At 43.0% G+C, this 19,805-nt stretch overlaps 1 protein-coding gene across 2 annotated transcripts in view; it reads right to left on the reverse strand.

The window, feature by feature from the left end:
* The window catches only part of ADGRA1 (adhesion G protein-coupled receptor A1), a 679,465-nt gene that overhangs the window by 564,642 nt on the left and 95,018 nt on the right, over nt 1–19,805 (reverse strand). Inside the window, exon 1 of one of the 2 annotated variants that reach the window (XM_029061335.2) lies at nt 624–700. The exons of the other annotated variant lie outside the window; for it this stretch is intronic. The gene's annotated coding sequence lies outside the window, so the exon portion shown is untranslated. Of the gene's footprint in view, nt 1–623; nt 701–19,805 lie in introns of those variants that run through there. 2 annotated transcript variants of the gene reach the window in all.

Below are 19,805 nucleotides of genomic sequence, written 5' to 3' on the forward strand. Positions count from 1 at the left end.
GTGACTGCGGGCAAGTCACGTCACTTCTCTGGGGCTCAGTTACCTCACCTGTAAAATGGGGATTAACTGTGAGCCTCACATGGGACAACGTGATTACCGTGTATCTACCCCAGTGCTTAGAACAGTGTTCTGCACACAGTAAGCGCTTAACAAATACCAACACCATCATCATCATCTTAATCCCCATTTTACAGATGGGGTAACTGAGGCCCAAAGAAGTTAAGAGACTTGCCCAAGGTCATAAAGCAGACTTGTGTTGGAGACTAGATTAGAACCCAGGTCCTCTGGCTCTGAAGCCCGTGCTCTTTCCAGTAGGCCACAATGCTTCTCTGTACATGAGGCTTCCTGAATATCCACCCTGACCTTAATTCAGAGTTAGCTGCAGCTGAACTATAAAAATCTGAACATCCTCTTCTATCTTGAGTACAATGTAGAAACTTTAGCATGGTGGCTTTATAATTTTTTGATTTTGAAACAAGACTCTTACAACCTTTGGGTCACATTCTTTAACTGCACAGAACAAAAACCACCGAGAACAAAACATGACAAATGCAGGGTAAGTGCTTCAAAGAAAAGAAGTTAAACAACTGGTTTTATTATATTGATTGAACAGTTTCTCTCACCAAAATCTAATTGCTGCTTTTTGCTGGATGCCTTGACTCGGGCAGTCCAAATATCTTCTGTCCTAAGGTTAGATTCATAAATCAGAGATATACACAACTCCAAAAATGAAATCAACTGGAGCCAAGAAATTTTACATCTGGAAAATCTATCACGTTACTGCAGGGTTCTGGAAACACCTACGATAGCATGAATAATGATTAAAGAGGTCAAGGGAGCAAAAAGAAAAAAAAAGAGAAAGAAAAGCACGGTTACATTTCCCAGTGGTTTATACAGTGTTGTCATGGTGGGGGCCAGGCATATTTTATGATGGGCAGGGAAGGGAAGTGTCCAGGCGTTATTTCTTTTCACGGTATTTGTCAAGTGCTTTTACTAGATGCCAGGAACTGTTCTAAGGGTATTCATTCATTCAATCGTATTTATTGAGTGCTTACTATGTGTAGGGCACTGTACTAAGCACTTGGAATGTACAATTCGGCAACAGATAGAGACAATCCCTGCCCAATAACGGGCTCACAGTCTAGATACAAGCTCATCAGGTTGGACACAGCCTGTCATTCATTCAATCGTATTTACTGAGCACTTACTGTGTACTAAGTGCTTGGAAAGTATAATTTCAGCCACAAGTAGAGACAATCCCTACCCAACAACAGGTCTATGTCCCACATGGGACTCATAGGGAACTGAACAGTATTTTTAAAGCATTTACTATGTGCCAGGCACTGTACTAAGTACTGAGGTAGATACAAACTAATCAGGTTGGACACAGTCCCTGTCCCACTAAGAGCTCACAGTCTTAATCCCCACATGGGACTCACAGGGAGCTGAAGCCCAGCAAATGAAGTGACTAGCCCAAGGTCACACAGCACACAGGTGGCAGAGTCAGAATTAGAACCCAAGCCCTCTGACTCCCGGGTCCACATTCTAGTCATTAGGCCACACTCTATTCCTGAGAGAAAGAGACATTCAAGTCAGTCAGTCAACTGAATTTATTGAGTGCTTATTGAGTGCTGTATTAAGTGTTTTGAGAGACTATGATATAACATTAAGCAGAAACATTTCCTGCCCACTACAAGCTTACAATCTAGAGGGGAATAGTGCAAGGTTTGGATGGAATGCGATGGAAGAATGAAAGAAAATAGTGCCATAATGAAGCTATGACTGTGACCTGGGGGCTTCTATTGAACAGCACCCAGAGAAGCAGCATGGCATAGTGGATAGAGGTCGGGCCTAGTAGTCAGGAGGTCAAGGGTTCGAATCCCTGCTCTGCCGCTTGTCAGCTGTGTGACAGTGGGCAAGTCACTTAACTTCCCTGTGCCTCAGTTACCTCATCTGTAAAATGGGGATGAAGACTGTGAGCCTCACGTGGGAAAACCTCATTGCCCTGTATCTACCCCAGCGCTTAGAACAGTGCTCTGCACATAGTAAGCATGTAACAAATACCACCATTATTATTATCATTATTAATCTTGGCTCCACCACTTGGCTGCTGTGTGACCTTGGGCAGATCACTTCGCTTCTCTGGACCTGTTACCTCGACTGTAAAATGGGGATTGAGACTGTGAGCCCCATGTGGGACAGGGACTGTGTCCACCCCGATTTGCCTGTATCCACCCCAGCGCTTAGTACAGTGCCTGGCACATAGTAAGCACTTAAATACCACAATTATCCCTCTGCAATGAGGCTAGCTGTTACTCTTTGGCACTGACCCAGGGAGATGACACCCCCTTGTAGAAAAGGCCCAGTAACAGGAGCCAGAAGACTTGGGTTTTAGTCCCAGATCTCCCATTGGTCAGCTCGGGAACCTTGGCTACATTACAACTTTTCTGGAACTCAGTTTTCTCTTCTGTGAAATGGACATAGGACACCCTCCCTACGCTTTAGACAGTCTGCCCCATGTGAGGCAGATTGGGTCTGATCTAATATCTTCTTTCTACCCCTAGCGCAGAGCAATCGAGGGGATATCTGAGCACTTACTGTAAGGAGAGCACTGAATGAAGCACTCAATATACAGCTAGTGGTTAATCGATCAATCTATCAATAGGATTTACTTTTTTCTTTATGTAGATTAATGCCTGTCTCCCTCTCTAGACTGTGAGCTCGTTGTGGGCAGGGAATGAGTCTGTTGCATTGGACTCTCCCAAAAGCTTAGTACAAAAGTAAACGCTCAATAAATAATTGAAAGAATGAATGGCATTTAGAGAGTGTTTGTTATGTGCATAGCATTGGGCTGAGCACTTGGGAGAGTAAAACACAACAGAATTAGCACATATTCTCCCTGTCCATAATGAAGTTACTGTCTAGAGATGAGTTTATAGTCTAGATTAATGAATATTGTTGAAAAAAAAAATCTATGGTGTTTATTGAGTGCTTACTAGGTGCAGAACCTTGTACTAAAGGTTTGGAAGAGGACAATATAATGAATTGGTAGACAAGAATTACCTCAAGAATGTGCTTTGCTTTGCACACAGTAGGCATGCAATAAATATGACAATGAATGAATGGAGGAAGTTTAGAGTCTAGAAGGAGAGGCAGGCATTGATATGCTGAATCATGGGGGTAATTGATAATGATAATTGTGGTATTTGTTAAGTGCCTACCATGTGCCAGGCACTGTAGTAAGCAGCATGACTCAGTGGAAAGAGCCCGGGCTTGGGAGTCAGAGGTCATGGGTGCGAATTCCGGCTCTGCCACTTGTCAGCTGTATGACTGTGGGCAAGTCATTTCACTTCCTCTGTGCCTCAGTTACCTCATCTGTAAAATGGGAATTAACTGTGAGCCTCACGTGAGACAACCTGATTTCCCTGTATCTACCCCAGTGCTTAGAACAGTGCTCTGCACATAGTAAGCGCTTAACAAATACCAACATTATTATTATTATTACTAGGCACCAGGGTGGATAAAAGCAATTTGGGTTGGACACAGTCCCTGCCCCACGTGGGGCTCACAGACTAGGCAGAAGGAAGGGAATTAGCTCAAATGGTAGAGCACTCGCTTAGCATGTGAGAGGTAGCGGGATCAAGGCCCACGTTCTCCAAGGTTTTAGAAAAGCAGCATGGCCTAATGGAAAGAGCATGGGCTTGGCAGGCAGGGGTCGTGGGTTCTAATTTTGGCTCTGCCATTTGTCTGCTGTGTGATCTTGGGCAAGCCACTTAACTTTTCTGTGCCTCAGTGACCTCATCTGTAAAATGGGGATGAAGACGATAAGCCCCAAGTGGGACAATCTGATTACCTTGTAACTATCCCAGAGTTTAGAACAGGGCTTGGCACATAGTAAGCGCTTAACAAATACCATCATCATTGTTATTATTACTCAAACCTCTCCCTCAGTAAGTTGGCTTGGGATGGATAGGGAAAGATTGAGTACTGAGAGGAATCAGAGCAGCTCTGATGGGAATTAAAGGATTTAATACCTAAACCAGCCCTTCCTGCAGCTGTGATGACCATAAATTTGTCATTTCCAGGCCAAACTCCCGTGGACCCGCTCCATTTCTGATGATCTGGATGTATTTTGCACTGGGGAATTGTGTTGGATTCCAAGACTATTCTCTGTCTCCTTAAAGGCTGAGGGGGAATATCACCCCAGGAGAATGCACCCATAGAAGGCAATACGGATCTCACTTCAAACTCCAAATTTTGAGAACAAAGAAAGTAGTTTTAAAAATGGAAAAAGACCAGGGCCTTCAGTTGAATTACCAGAGCTGAGGAAACACTGAATAATTATCTCTGGCTTCCCTCACCACTGTCACTATATCAATCAATTGATGGTATTTATCCAGGGCTTACTGTGTGTAAAGCAGTGTACTAAGCGCTTGGGAGAGTACAGTACAAATGAATTGGCCGATGTGATCTCTAATTAAAGAGCTTACAATCCGGAGGGGGAAACAAATGTTATAGTAAGTTAATTTAATTTAGGTTCCTTGCCACCAGCTTTAAAGCACTCGATCGCCTTGCCCCCTCCTGCCATACCTCCCTGCTCTCCTACTACAATCCAGTCTGTGCCCTTCACACCCTTTACGCTTAGTGGAAAGAGCCCGGGCTTGGGAGTCTGAGGTTGTAGGTTCTAATCCCAACTCTGCCACTTGTCAGCTGTGCGACTTTGGGCAAGTCGCTTAACTTCTCTGAGCCTCAGTTACCTCATCTGTAAAAGGGGGATAGAGACTGTGAGCCCCACATAGGATCGGGACTGTGTCCAACTGGATTTGCTTATATCCACCCGAGCGCTTAGTCCGGTGCCTGGCACATAGTAACAAGTACCATGTTATTCTTACATATATGCATGTTATTACACGCTTAACAAACACCATTATCATTAGTCTCTGTGCCTCAGATATCTCATCTGTAAAATGGGAAAGAAGAATGTGAGCCCTGTAAGGGACATGGACTGTGTCCAGCTGGATTTGCTTGTATCCACCCGAGTGCCTGGCACACAGTAAGTGCTTAACAAATATCATAATTATACATTATAATTATTATTATCCAAGCTGTACTTGTTCAGTCGTATTTATGAAGCGCTTGCTGTATGCAAAGCACTGTTCTAAGAGCATACTTATTCTCTAGTATTATAAAAATGTTGTATTTGTTCAGGGTTTTTATAGTTCTCATGACTTGTCCCATTGATGATCTCTTTTCATTCTTGCAACATCCCTGGCATATAGGAAGAAGCAGCAGGTATTATTCTTCCCTCTTTCCAGTTAGGGCAGCAGAATAACACAGAGGTTAAGTAACTTCCCAGGTCACACAGTAGACAAATGGCAGAGATGGGACTAGAACTCAGCTCTTCCAAGCCCCAAGCCCAATAACTTTCCACTTTTCCACTAGGCCAGGCTGCTGACTGAAAACATTTTCGGGAGATATCTTTTGCAGTGAGCCCCAATAAAGCAAAGAAAAAAATATTTTCTGAATCCCAGTTTCTTTACCACCAAATATCAATGGTGGTGCGTTAAATGACATAATTGTAATTTTTAAGGTTGTTTGCAAAGATTGCACAGGTCACAACACCCCCTGCACCCCATGGCAATCTACTTAACATTCTTCCCATTTTACTAGTACCTTCTTGAAGCCCTTAAAATGATCTGGTTCCAAGCTCTTATTTGATGATATCAATGCCTCACAATTCAACCTATGTAAAAGAGATTCCTTTCAATTATAATCATCCAAATCAGAGTCCCTTCCTGAATCAGTGACTCACACCTGACCTCTATCCTGCAGTAACCCACAAACACACCCACACACACCCATCCAGTCATTCATTCAATCGTATTTATTGAGCATTTACTGTGTGCAGAGCACTGGACTGAGCGCTTGGAAAGCCCAATTCGGCAACAGATAGAGACAATCCCTCCCCAACAACGGGCTCACAGTCTACAAGGGGGAGATAGACAACAAAACAAAACAAGTAGGCAGGCATCAATAGCACATATCAAAAGCAATAATCAATAGCAATATCCTCACACACCCCCCACACACACACCCAACCCCACCTCCCCAACCCCCCTCCATGTGCTTCATTAGATGGGCGAAAGATTCTGGAAGAAAAATAAGATTCCAAGAGAACTATTGTTTTAGGGCGATTTCAGATCTCTTGATAATATCAACTCTGGGTTAATGGAATCCCAGTCTCTAAAAAGACACTTGTGATTGCCAGTTTCAAAATTCAAGCATTTCCATTCGCTTCAGTGAAAAGTAATTATATCATATTTCTTTGGAAAAAGTACTTTTTTCTTTGGAAAAATGCTATTGAATCTGTTTTTGTTTTAAGCTCTCGTCCGCTTCGGGCTAAATAAATATTAGTACACTATGCTGGATATAAGGCAACTTTAATTTAAAATAAGTACCATTTAATAATCCTCTAAAATCTGTGCTGTCTTTCATTCCATTGTTTTAAAGGCCCTTCACTAATTAAACCTTATAAATACAGCTATAAAGTCAGCATTATAAAATCCGTTTAGCAGATGGATGAAGTAGCTGTCAGGAATATGTGCTAAATGAGTGACAGAGTGCTAAATATAATCTCCAGAAGGGCAGGGACCATGTCTCTTGCCTTTGCTGACTAAAATAATCAATCAATGGAATTTATTGAACACTTACTGTGTGCAGAGCACTGCACTAAGCACCTGAGAGACTACAACAGCATTGGTAGACATATGGTCCCCCTCCACAAGGAGCATACGGCCTAGAGGAAGCAGCACGTGACTCAGTGGCAAGAGCACAGGCTTGGGAGCCAGAGGATGTGGGATCTAGTCCCGGCTCCTTCACTTATCTGCTGTGTGACCTTGAGCAAGCCACTTTGCTTCTCTGTGCCTCAGTGACCTCATCTGTAAAATGGGGATGAAGCCTGTGAGCCCCACGGGGGACAACCTGATTCCCTTGTATCTACCCAGCGCTTAGAACAGCGCTTGGCACAGATTAAGCACTTGTCAAATGCCATTATTATTATTACTAAGTAAAGGTGACACTGACACTGTCAACGACAATGACTAAGCCCTCATTTGCCCTACTCTCTCTCCCCTCTGAATAATAATAATAATAATGATACTTAAGCACTTACTATGTGCCAAGCACTGTTCTAAGCACTGGGGTAGATACAAGGGAATCAGGTTGTCCCACGTGGGGCTCACAGTCTTAACACCCATTTTACAGTTGAGTTAACTGAGGCACAGAGAAGTGAAATGACTTGCCAAAGGTCACAAAGCCGACAAGTGGCAGAGCCGGGATTAGAACTCATGTCCTCTGACTCCCAAGTCCGGGCTCTTTCCACTAAGCCACACTACTTCTAAGGTAATCAGATCATCTCACGTGGTGCTCACAGTCTTAATCTCCATTTTACAGATGAGTAAACTGAGGCACAAAGAATTTAAGTGACTTGCCCAAAGTCATGCAGCTGAAAAGTGGCGGAGCCGAGATTAGAACCTGCAACACCTGACTCCCAAGCCCGGGCTCTTTTCACTAAACTATGCTGCTTCTCTGCAAGGACTTGGCTATTTTCCCATTAAGTACTTTGATACTTATCAAAGCATGTATTTATGTACAGAAACTTATATTCTACTATTTCCCCCCTCTCTAATTTATTTTAGTGTCTGTCTTCCTCTTTAGATTGTAAACTCAAATTTTTATGGTATCTGTTAAGCACTATGTGCCAGGCACTGTATTAAGCACTGGGGTAGACACAAGCTAATCGGATTGGACACAGTCCACATCCCATATGGGGCTCACAGTCTTAATCCCCATTTTACCGATGAGGCCACTGAGGCACAGATAAGTGAAGTGACTTACCCAAGGTCACATGGAGCACAAATGGCAGAGCCGGAATTGGAACACAGGTCTTTAGGACATAAATCGGTCCTGAAGATATTTGCTATTCACTTCTAGAGTGGGAAGAAAATCATTTTTCAAAGACCTGGAGACATCGCTAGTAGATTACCCCTAAAATTCAAGGTGTGAGATGGCAAGGCGTGGATGTTTAAACCCATTTTTGCTGGTATTAACTAATGTCTTCATCTGTCTGGATGGCCACGTATGGCGTGACACCCTGCCATTTATTTAAAAGTAGTTTAATACTTTAATATCAAGTCAAAGAGTCAGAGAACCGAATGGCACTTTTCTCCAACAGCCCTGGGCTTTTACGGGTAGGGGATCATGCAGTCTTCAGGAGAAGCAACATGGCCTAGTGGTTGGAGCCCAGGCCTACAAGTCAGAGAGCCTGGTTTCTAATCCCAGCTCTGCCAAATGCTTGCTGTGTGACCCTGGGCAAGTCAATTTATCTGTGCCTCAGTTTCCCCATTCCTCAAGAACCTCCAGTGGTTGCCCATCTACCTCCGCATCAAATGGAAACTCCTCCCATCAGCTCTAAAGCAATCAATCACCTCGCTACCTTCCTACTGCAGCCCAGCCCGTACGTTTCTCTTCTCTTGTGCTAACCTCCTCCCTGCATCTCCATCTCATCTCTCTCGCCGCTGACCTCTCGCCCACCTCCTGCCTCTGGCCTGGAACGCCTTTCCTCCTTAATACCGGACAATTAATCTTCCTCCCCTTCAAAGCCTTATTTAAGGCCCATCTCCTCCAAGAGGCCTTCCCAGACTAAGCCCCACTTTTCCTTATCTCCCACTCCCTTCTGCATCACCCGGACTTGCTCCCTTCATTCATCGCCCCCTTGCAGCTCCACAGCACTTATGTCCCTGTTTGTTATTTATTTATTTATATTGTCTGTCTCCCCTTCTAGACTTTAAGCTCGTTGTGGGCAGGGAATGTGTCATTTATTGTTGCATCGTACCTTCCTGAGCGCTTAGTACAGTGCCCTGCACACAATATGACTGAATGAATGAATGAATAAATAAATGATTTGAAAGGATTTGTTTGGGTGAAATCTATCAAGACAAAGGATGGAAAAACAAACTCAAACACACTGAAAGGGCGTGGAACTTCAATCTGGGGTCAACTGCATTCAATTGTCATTAAATAAATTAGTCAGTGAGTGCCCCTAGAAAATTCTCAGAAATAGAATCTGAGCCAACCACTTTCTACCTCCGTCAGTCAATCCACCTTATTAATAATAATAATAACTGTGGTATTCGTTCAGAGCTACTATGTGCCAAGCACTATACTAAGCCCTGGGGGAGATGCAACATTATCAAGTCAGACAAAGCCTCCGTCCCAGAAAGGGCTCACATTCCAAGTGGGAGGGAGAACACAGGAAGCAGTGTGGCCTAGTGGCTAAAGGATGGGCCTGGGAGTTAGAGGCTCTGGATTCTAATCTTGGCTCCGCCACTTGACTGCTGCGTGACCTCGGGCAAGTCGCTTCACTTGTCTGGGCCTCAGTTCCTTCATCTGTAAAATGGGGATTGAGACTGCGAGCCCCATGTGGGACAGGGTCTGTGTCCAACCCCATTTGTTTGTATCCACACCAGAGCTTAGAACAGTACCTGCCACATAGTAAGCGTTTAACAAATACCACCATAAAAAAATCAGCACGCAAGTATAACACATCCCAGCATGATTGTGACCATCTGAGATTTTACCTGCTATCTAGTATCTCCAAATTTAGTGTTTTGCATGCGGTAAGTGTTCAATTAATGTCCTCGATTGGTAACAGAATAGACACTTGCCCAAGTGACAATCTGTATTTTATTATTTAGTGCATTTTATGGTACTTATTAAGCACTACTATGTGCCAGGCACTGTACTAACAGCTGGAGTAGATACGAACTAATCAGGTTGGACACAGTCCATGTCCCACGTTGGACTCAAAATCTTAATTCCCATTTTACAGAGTAGATAACTGAAGCTCGTACTCTTCCAAGCACTTAGAACAGAGTTCTGAATGTAGGTGCTCAGTAAATAGCATTGATTGATTAACAAATACCATCAAAAGATCATAAAGCGACAGAGTTAGGATTAGAACTCAGGTCCTCTGATTCCCAGGCCACACTGCTTCTCAAAAATTTCAAAAATCTTTTAAAAAATACAATATTCCTTAAACATCTTTCAAAATTCTAATTCAGGTAACCAAAAACAAACCAGAAATAGCTTCCCTTTCTCCATGAATCCAGCAAGCTGTGACTGTATTTTCTGCGGTGAACTGCATGTGAAAATCTTGCAGATTATATAACCCTACAGAGTTGGTTATTTAAAAAACTCTACCTCAAGCTAAGCAAACCCACAGACTTTATTTACCTAGAGCATCAGTGCTTCCTGTTTAATGCTAAAATGTGCTTTCATTCCATTAAGCCTTCGGGAATTTCTGACTGAAAAGATAATGATCTTTTCCCCCCTATCTGAGATGCATTCTTTATTTTAGTTCCATATCCATGCCCTGAGAATGTACTAAAAGAGGTCATTTAGGTTATAAAATTCCCTGTCCAGACTTTGTTTCCAGGGCTAAATTTTGCTAAGCAAATTCAAAAATAAGGGGAGTCGGTGGCTCTGAAAGGACGAGAGGCTACCAATCTCACATGTGTAAAATATGCATTCAATTAAGAATAATCAGCAAAGTCCAGATAAGAGATTTGTAAAAATCTGTTCATCTTCATGATTAAAGACTAGATACACTGCAATATTTATATGTAAGAAACAGTGGGGAAAATAAACAATTTAAACAAACACTTTCTCCACGGTTTAGTTTATATTTCAGGTAACTTCTAAATAAACTAATACAGCAGCAGACTGTCTGGCACACTCCATATTCAACTGAGCACTCAATCATTCATATTTATTGAGTGCTTACTGAGTGCAGAGTACTGTACTAAATGCTTGGGAGAGAACAGAACAGAATTGGCAGACACATTCCCTGCCCACAATGAATTTATTATTATTATTATTATGTTGGTATTTGTTAAGTGCTTACTATGTGCCGAGCACTGTTCTAAGCGCTGGGGTAGATACAGGGTAATCAGGTCCCACGTGGGGCTCACAGTCTTAAGCCCTATTTTCCAGATGAGGTAACTGAGGCACAGAGAAGCTAAGTGACTTGCCCAAAGTCACACAGCTGACAAGTGGCGGAGCCGGGATTAGAACCCATGACCTCTGACACCTAAGCCCGTGTTTTTTCCACTGAGCCATGCTGCTTCTCTTTACAGTCTAGAGCTTGCCTTCCTAGTCAGAACCTGTTGTACAGGCCAGTAATTACTCTAGGTGGCTATAGAAGTAACAGTGATATTTAGAATAAGAATATTTGTTAAAACCTTACTATGTGCCAGGCACTGTACTAAACACTGGGGTGGGTACAAGCAAATAGGGTTGGACACAGTCCCTGTCCCACGTGGAGCTCACTGTCTCAATCCTCATTTTACAGATGAGGTAACTGAGGCCCAAAGAAGTGAAGGAGTTGCCCAAAGTCACACAGCAGACAAGGAGCGGAGTGGGATTAGAACCCATGATCCTCCAACGCCCAGGCCCGTGCTCTATCTACTCTACTTCTTCTGCTACTTGGGACACTTTGGGTGCAGACCTTGAGCTTGCTGTGGGCAGGAATGTGTCTGCTTGTTGTTTTATTGTACTCTCCCAAGCGTTTAGTACAGTGCTTTGCACACAGTAAACTCTCAATAAATACGACTGAATGAACTGTTCCAACTGTTGAGAGCACAAAATGAAGTGACATATTCCCTGCCCAAAACGGCTTAGCCTCTAAGAGTACAAAATTGCCGCTAAACTATAAGCTCCTTGTATACAGGGAACATGTCTACCAAATCTGTTGCATCGTACTCTGCAAAGCATTAACTTAGTTCAGTGCTCTGCACATAGTAAGCACTCAATAAATATCATTGAATACTGAAATTATTTTAAATGAGCCTATCTGAATGGGTCACCTTGTGATAGATACACGAGTCTCTAATAATACTAATGATAATTATTTTTGAAAAGCGCTTACTATGTGCCAAGCACTATAGTAACCCCTGGTGTAGATACAGGATAATCAGGTCCCACTTGGGGGCTCAGAGAGTAAGTAGGAGGAAGATCAAGGATTGAGTCCCCATCTTGCAGATGAGGGGAATTGAGGCAGGGAGAAGTAGGGTGACTTGTCCAAGGTCACATAGCAAACAAGTGGCGGAACCAGGATTAGAACCTAGGTCCTCTGACTCCCTGGCCTGTATTTTTTTCCATTAATAATAATAATAATAATAATAATAATTTTGGTATATGTTAAGCGCTTACTATGTGCAGAGCACTGTTCTAAGTGCTGGGGAAGATACAGGGTCATCAGGTTGTCCCACGTGAGGCTCACAGTTAATCTCCATTTTACAGATGAGGTAACTGAGGCACAGAGAAGTGAAGTGACTTCTCCTCAGTCACACAGCTGACAAGTGGCAGAGCCGGGAGTCGAACCCATGACCTCTGACTCCCAAGCCCGTGCTCTTTCCACTGAGCCAAGCTGCTACTCTCAGGCCACGCTGCTTCACTTTCTGTATCTGCATGTGAAGTTTGGGGAAATTATCCGGGTAGTTTGGGACAAATTGTTTTAAATTGATAATTAAGAAAAATATTTTTTAGCCTAAAGTATCTCAAAGGACAGTTTTCCTTAGCGAAATTTATTTAACAAGTGCCCAGACTTCCACTTTCTTTAGCCTGTGCATATATATACTGAAGCAGTATGACCTAATGACAAGAGCCTGGGCTTGGGAGTCAAAGACCATGGGTTCTAATCCCAGCTCTGCCACTTATCTGCTGTGTGACCTTGGGCAGGTCACTACTTCTCTGGGCCTCAGTGACCTCATCTGTAAAATCAGGATTAAGACTGTGAGCCCCACGTGGGCAACCTGATTACCTTGTATTTACCCCAGTGCTTAGAACAGTGCGTGGCACATATTAAGCACTAAACAAATACCATAATTATTATATACTCAAATGAAAATCAATAAAGATTAGTAAAACAAAGGTTTTGCCTAAAACTTTTGAATGAACATTATGATGAAAATGAATATTTCAATATTCTCACAAGGCCTTTTATGCTTCAATTATCCTGTTCCCTCATCTACAAAGAGCTCATCATCTGACCTTAATTGATCATTTACTCTGCTCAAAGCATAGTATCAGGTGGTGGTCGGGTGCAATAAAAATGTAATAATAATAATAACAACAACATTTGTATTTGTAAGGCACTATACTAAGCGCTGGGGGAGATAGAAAATAATCACGCTGTGGCTTTGAGGGCTTTAGAATCCAGTGAGAGCGACAGGCATACATACACAGTATAAACAATATAAGATCAAAAAAAAAGGATCAGACTCAAGTGGTAAAAGAAAAGCTAGCCAAAATGAAAAAGGGAACAGTTCCCCCAACATCAAGCAGTATGCCTTAGTAGATAGAGCCTGGGCCTGGGAGTCAGAAGGTCATGAGTTCTATTCCCACCTCTGCCAGAAAAGCAGCATGGCTCAGTGGAAAGAGCCCGGGCTTGGGAGTCAGATGTCATGGGTTCGAATCCCTGCTCTGCCACTTAGCTGTGTGACTGTGGGCAAGTCACTTAACTTCTCGGTGCCTCAGTTACCTCATCTGTAAAATGGGGATGAAGACTGTGAGCCTCACATGGGACAACCTGATTACCCTGTATCTACCCCAGCACTTAGAACAGTGTTCTGCACATAGTAAGCACTTAATAAATACCAACATTATTATCACTTGTCTGCTGTGTGACCTTGGACAGGTCACGTCACTTCTCCGTGACTCAGTTATCTCACATCTGTAAAACGGGGATGAAGACTGTGAGCCCCACGTGGGATAGGGGCTGTGTCCCACCTGATTTTCTTGAATCCACCCCAGCACTTAGTACAGTGTCTGGCACATAGTAAGCACTTAACAAACACCAAAATTATTACTATTATGATTAATATTATCAATAGTATTTATTTAGCACCTAAAGAACACTATGCTCATCAATTAAGGGAGTAAAACAGATTCTGTAGGTATGCTCCTTACCCTTAAGGAGTTTACAATCTAATGGTTGAGACTAATGGTAAAATAAATTACAGATATAGTAATAATAATGGTGGTATTTGTTAAGCGCTATGTGCAGAGCACTGTTCTAAGTGCTGGGGGGATACAAGGTGATCAGGGTGTCCCACGTGGGGCTCCCAGTTTTTTTTTAATCCCCATTTTACAGATGAGGGAACTGAGGCAAAGAGAAGTTAAGTGAGTTGCCCAAAGTCACACAGCTGGCTAGCGGTGGAGCCGGGATTAGAACCCATGACCTGTGACTCAAGCCCAGGCTCATCCCATTGAGCCACGCTGCTCAGTGGGAATAATTTTTATTTATTACTATTTAATTTCAAGGCAAAGTTTTTTATAGCACTCTTTCACTGGTAAATGACCCTCTGGTTTGCAAGGCACACAGAGATAACCTTGGTTTCATTATCTCCCTTTGTTCATCATTCTCCTTCCCCTTTGCCACATCCTAAATCGTTGGAGTATTTCGACATAATAATAATAATAATGTTGGTATTTGTTAAGCTCTTACTATGTGCAGAGCACTGTTCTAAGCGCTGGGGTAGATACAGGGTAATCAGGTTGTCCCACGTGAGGCTCACAGTTAATCCCCATTTTACAGATAAGGTAACTGAGGCACCGAGAAGTTAAGTGACTTACCCACAGTCAAGACATGGGATTCTCACCCATGACCTCTGACTCCCAAGCCCGGGCTCTTTCTACTGAGCCACGCTGCTTCTCTGAATGAATTCAAGTGGTACAAATGTATTTGTACATTTGAGCAACTGTTTATTCTCTATTTAGGATTAGGTGGTGGGAAGGTTTTAAGATGTTAAGTACAAGGGGTCTTTCTGCTGAATAGGATGTGAAATAATAATAAAAATGATCCTTCTGGTATTGGTTAAATGCTTACTATGTGTCAGGCATTCTGCTAAGTGCTGGGGTGGACACAAGGAAATCGGGTTGGACACGGTCCCTGTCCCACACAGTCTCTATCCCCATTTTACAGATGAGGTAACAGAGGCACAGAGAAGTTATAATGTATTTGTTAAGCGCTTACTATGTGCCGAGCACTGTTCTAAGCGCTGGGGTAGACACAGGGGAATCACGATGTCCCACGTGGGGCTCACAGTCTTAATCCCCATTTTACAGATGAGGTAACTGAGGCACAGAGAAGTTAAGTGACTTGCCCACGGTCACACAGCTGACAAGTGGCAGAGCTGGGATTCGAACTCATGACCTCTGACTCCAAAGCCCTTGCTCTTTCCACTGAGCCACGCTGCTTCTCCAAGTTAAGTGACTTGCCCAAGGTCACACAGCAAACAGCAGAATTAGAATTAGAACCCATGGCCTTCTGACTCCCAGGTCCATGCTCTATCCACTACGCCATGCTGTTTCCACTTTGAAAAATACATATGTATGTATATTTATAATCCTTTTAGGGCATGTTTACAATGCTATCTATTCATAAAATTGTGTATATATAGAGTGTTTACCCTTATTTTTGAAGAATTCTTTTGAGATAGTCAATGTTTTGGGATCTTGCGAATTCCTTAATGCACGCTATATTATTTATTTAGACAAATTTTTATATCATGAGAAGCAACCTGGCCTAGTGGGAAGAGCCTGGACCTGGGAATCAGAGGACCTGGATTCTAATCCAAACTCTGTCCCCAGTCTGCTGTGTGACCTTGGGCTGGTCACTTCACTTCTCTGTGCGTCAGTTCCCATATCTGCTAATTGGGATTTGATATCTTTTCTCACTCCTATGTAGACTGTGAGCCCCATCTGGAACCAGATTATCTCGTATCGATCCCAGTACTTAGAACAGTGTTTGGCTCATAGTACATGCTTAACAGATACAATTGTCACTGTGAACATCTCTTTTGCTTAAAGTTCTATTTTTATGGAACCAGTTAAGAGCATTATTATTTTTCAATAGTATTTATTGAGCGCTTACTATGTGCAGAGCACTGTACTAAGCGCTTGGAATGTACAAATCGGTAACAGATAAAGACAGTCCCTGCCCTCTGATGGGCTTACAGTCTAATCGGAGGAGACGGACAGACAAGAACAATAGCAGCATTCCTTGAAAACGCCAAGACTGAATGATGGAATGACTTGATCATAAAATCAATCGATCAGTGGTAGCTATTGAGCACTTACTGTGTGCAGAGCACTCTTCTAAGCTGTTGAGAGACTATCACGCAACAGAGTTGGTAAACACATTCCCTGTCCACAAAATTAGTCAGGGAATGTCTCTTGAGAGAGACTGTAGCCTCCTTGAGGGCAGACAGCACGTCTTTTTGCTCAGCTGTACACTCCCACGTGCTTAGTAAGCTGTTCTGCACACAATACTCACTCAATAAAAGCTTTCATTGACAAGTTTTGTCTTCTTCTCGAGCGCTTTATCAAACTTGTCTCCCTCACTTGCCTTCAACAAGATGTTTGTGTTGATCACTTACCAATAACATTCAGTATAATACTGCTGAGCAACCATAATAATGATGACAATAATTGCATTTACTACTACTAATAATAACAATAATTGTGGTATTTGTTAAGCACTTTCTATGTGCCAGCACTGTATTAATAGAGTTAATTAATTAGAGGAGCAGCGTGGCTCAGTGGAAAGGGCACGGGCTTTGGAGTCAGGGCTCATGAGTTCGAATCCCAGCTCTGCCACTCGTCGGCTGTGTGACTGTGGGCAAGTCACTTAACTTCTCTGTGCCTCAGTTCCCTCATCTGTAAAATGGGGATGAAGACTGTGAGCCCCACGTGGGACGACCTGATTCCCCTATGTCTACCCCAGCGCCTAGAACAGTGCTCGGCACATAGTAAGCGCTTAACAAATACCAACATTATTAATAATAATGTTACTATGTTACTATGTGCCGAGCACTGTTCTAAGCGCTGGAGTAGATACAGGGTCATCAGGTTGTCTCACGTGAGGCTCACAGTCTTCATCTCCATTTTACAGATGAGGTAACTGAGGCACAGAGAAGTTAAGTGACTTGCCCACAGTCACACAGCTGCCAAGCGGCAGAGCGGGGATTCGAACCCACGAACACTGAAACCCAAGCCCTTGCTCTTTCCACTGAGCTACGCTTCTTCTCTGGGGTGGATATGCAACAGAGTTGGTAAACATTCCCTGCCCACAGTGAGCTTGAGAATTAGGGGGTGTCTCGAGAGACACTGTAACCTTCTTGAAGACAGAACCTTGGGGCTCACAGTGTTAATCTCCATTTTACAGATGAGGTAACTGAGGCGCAGAGAAGTGAAGTGACTTGCCTAAGGTCACACTGCAAACAAGTAGAGGAACCAGAATTAGAACCAGGGTCCTTCTGACTCCCAGGCCCATGCTCTATCCCCTAGGCCATGCTGCTTCTCTGCTCAGAGTAAACACTTAGTATGAGCCCAGTACTGCTAAAATCAGGGATAGGGACAAGGTGATCACAACAAATATAGTCGCTGTCTGATGTTGTCTTCTGTTCTGTTATGTTTTGCTTTGCCGTCTGTCGCCACCGTTTAGACTGTGAGCCCGTCATTGGGCAGGGACTGTCTCTGTTGCCGACTTGTCCATTCTAAGCGCTTAGTACAGTGCTCTGCACATAGTAAGTGCTCAATAAATACTATTGAATGAATATTGAATGAATGAACAAAGAGTTCGCAGTTTAAGAGGGAAAGAAAATCGGTTTTCTCTCCCCATTTTCCAGATGAGGAGACTGAGAATCTTAGATATGGGACTTGACCAAGGCCTCACAGCAAGACAGTGGCAGAGCAGGAATGAGCAGGAATTAGACCCCCTGCCCTTTCCAACAACCATGCAACGTCCCTGATTGAAGAATCATATGGAGACCAAAGCCTATCCCAAGGCTGACATCAGTAATGCTAGTGAAATTATGAGAAAAATACACATTTTGCCTCAAAAAAGGCCACCTCCACAATTTTCCCATCCTATTCCAAGTGAACGTGGATTCTGTACCTTTCATACATTTTCCAACAGCCTTTATGACTTATAAGCAGATGAAATGGGAGGGAAAATACAGAAAGAGTGAATGACTTAGCATAATTGGTAGTTGGGAACGGAGAGAAAACAGAAGCAGAAACTTTTCTTCAGTGACCTGTTGCCATCACTACACAAGGGATTGCATTCATCTGTATTGCAAATAACTGCTGAAATCGAGCTGTATTACACGGGAAAATTGAAAGTACAGATCTGAATTCTGGAATGGCTATTAGAGAACCACGTATGCAGGATAAAGGTGGGTCGTAAAAATAGATGTGTCACAGTCAAAGGCACTCTTAGTTGTATCGACACATTGGCAGCCTCTAGCACTTGCATATCAATCAATCAGTTCTATTGAGAAGCAGTGTGACTCGGTGGAAAGAGCCCGGGCTTGGGAATCAGAGGTCATGGGTTCTAATCCTGGCTCGGCCACTTGTCTGCTGTGTGACTTTGGGCCAGTCACTTAACTTCTCTGGGTCTCTGTTACCTCATCTGTAAAATGGGGATTGAGACTGTGAGCCCCACGTGGGACAGGGACTGTGTCCAAACCTATCTGCTTGTGTCCGCCCCAGCACTTAGTACAGTGCTTGGCACATAGTTAAGCACTTAACAAATACCATCATTATTATTATTATTCATTGGGCAATTATTATCATATCATCCAAGGAATTTATGAGAAGCAGCATGGCGTAGTGGTTAGAGCACAGGCCTGGAAGTCAGAAGGTCAGGGGTTCAATTTTCGGCTCTGTTTCCTGTCTGCTGGGTGACCTAGGCAAACCACGTCACTTCTCTGGGCCTCAATGACCTCATCTGGAAAATGTGGATTGAGACTATAAGCCCCACGCGGGACAGGACTGTGCCCATCCCAATTTGCTTGTATCCACTCAAGAGCTTAGTACAGTGCTTGGCAGAGTAAGCACTTCACAAATGCCATAATTTATTTTATTTTATTATCAATGGCTTACTGTGAATAGAGCACAGTTCTGCCTACTTGGGAGAGTACAATGCAGTTGGCAGACATGATCCCTGACCTCAAGGAATTTCACAAAGTAGCTGGAGAGAAAGACAATAAAATAAATTACAAATGGGAAAAATGTCAGAATATAAAAAAACGGGCATAAGTGTTGTGGGATTTGGGGATGGGATGACAATCAAGTGTTTAAGAGGTGCCTATGGGCGACATGGAAGGGAGGGCAAATAGGATGGGCAAATGAGGAAATTTACTTATTTAAACCTATCTTAAGCACTTTGTGTAAATGCATATTTGATTGAGCATTTAAATTATTTGTGCTAATTCCATTGCTTGTAAATATTCTTCTGCAATTCCCATTATCCCAAAGCAAATAAATCCATCAGCCACATCAAGCATTTTTCTACTTATGCCCAGCCTCATCATTGATGTATATTGTATAATAAACTGATTATTGATTGCAAAAACTTTTACTAAGTCATCTTTCTCACTAGAGTGTAAACTCCTTGCAGGCAGGGAATATGACCCCTGCTTGCTTAGCAACGTTCATTGAACCCAGTGGTTGTTTAATAAATGTTACTTCTATTATTCATTCATTCAACTACATTTATTCAGCGCTAACTGTGTGCAAAGCATTGCACTAAGTGTTTGGGAGAGTACAACATAACGTAACACGCTGCTTAGAGAAGCAGCATGGCTTAGTGGAAAGAACACGAGCTTAGGAGTCAGAGATCATGGGTTCTAATCCCGGCTCCGCCACTTGTCAGTGGGCAAGTCACTTGACTTCTCGGT

The sequence above is a fragment of the Ornithorhynchus anatinus genome, chromosome 3 (assembly GCF_004115215.2).
Source record: "Ornithorhynchus anatinus isolate Pmale09 chromosome 3, mOrnAna1.pri.v4, whole genome shotgun sequence".
Classification (NCBI taxonomy): Eukaryota; Metazoa; Chordata; class Mammalia; order Monotremata; family Ornithorhynchidae; genus Ornithorhynchus; species Ornithorhynchus anatinus.